The sequence below is a fragment of the Dipodomys spectabilis genome, unplaced genomic scaffold (assembly GCF_019054845.1).
Source record: "Dipodomys spectabilis isolate Male_0828 unplaced genomic scaffold, ASM1905484v1 ptg000024l, whole genome shotgun sequence".
NCBI classification, from domain to species: domain Eukaryota; kingdom Metazoa; phylum Chordata; class Mammalia; order Rodentia; family Heteromyidae; genus Dipodomys; species Dipodomys spectabilis.
The window spans coordinates 7,689,108-7,690,156 of NW_024870701.1; positions in this window are offsets into that span (position 1 = coordinate 7,689,108).

Consider the following 1,049-nt stretch of genomic DNA (forward strand, 5'->3'; position numbering starts at 1 on the left):
TCCATGTGTTGGTAAATTATTCAAAGTCTTGTCATCCTCTCCAAGAACTGTGAGGACTCAATACACCCTTCAAGATCTGAAAATAACAGTATAACTTTCTGAATAGAACTCCAGTAGTTCAGGAATTAATAGCATTTATCAACAAAAGAAATACAAGAGTGAAGAGAATGGGTTAAAATCTTTCCCAAATATCCATCCAGCTGAAGATTCACATCTAGAATATATGCAGAGATAAAAAATTAAACAACAGAGAGGGGAAGGGAAATAAGAAAATGCTGAACCAAGGATTCAGGTTGACCCATTGTAACAATGAGATGTACAAGACACTATGTTGAAAACAAACTTTATTAGTTGGGGGTGGGGAGGGAGGAGTTGGGGAAGCCGGAAGGGAAGAAATAGTGGAAAAACAAAGGAGGGGGTAATTATGGTCGATAGGAAATGTACTCATTACCTTAGTCATGTAACTGTAACCCCTCTGTACAGTATCTTTACAATAAAAAATATTTAAAAAATTAAACAACAGTAGAGCCAATGATCAGTAAATAGGCAATGAGAGTGAACAGATATTTTTCAAATGAAGATGTACAGATAACCAGTAAATACATGAAGAAATATTGACTATTTAGTTATCAGAGAAATCCCATGCAAAACCATGTTAAGATTTCATTTTGTTTTCCAAAAATGTCTAATCAATAAAACAATAAATGTTGGTAAAATGCAGAAAGAACCTCTAGTGGGAAAGTTAGTCCAGACACATGGAGTTCGTATGCAGATTCCTCAAAAAGTTGAAAACAGAATTCCGATATGATCTAACTATCCCAGTTCTGGGATAGTTTGAGTCTAAAAGAATCAAAGCCAGTTTATTGTGGAGAAGCCTGAAAGCCCATGTTTATTGATGCACAATAGAATATATCTGAAATCAACATAGGTTTCTGTGAATGGATGGATGGCTAAAAAATGTAGTATGTGTATACAGTGGAATTTTACTCACCCATAAAGAAGAATGAGATTGTCACTTTCAGGAAAATATGAAACCAGAGATGATCATG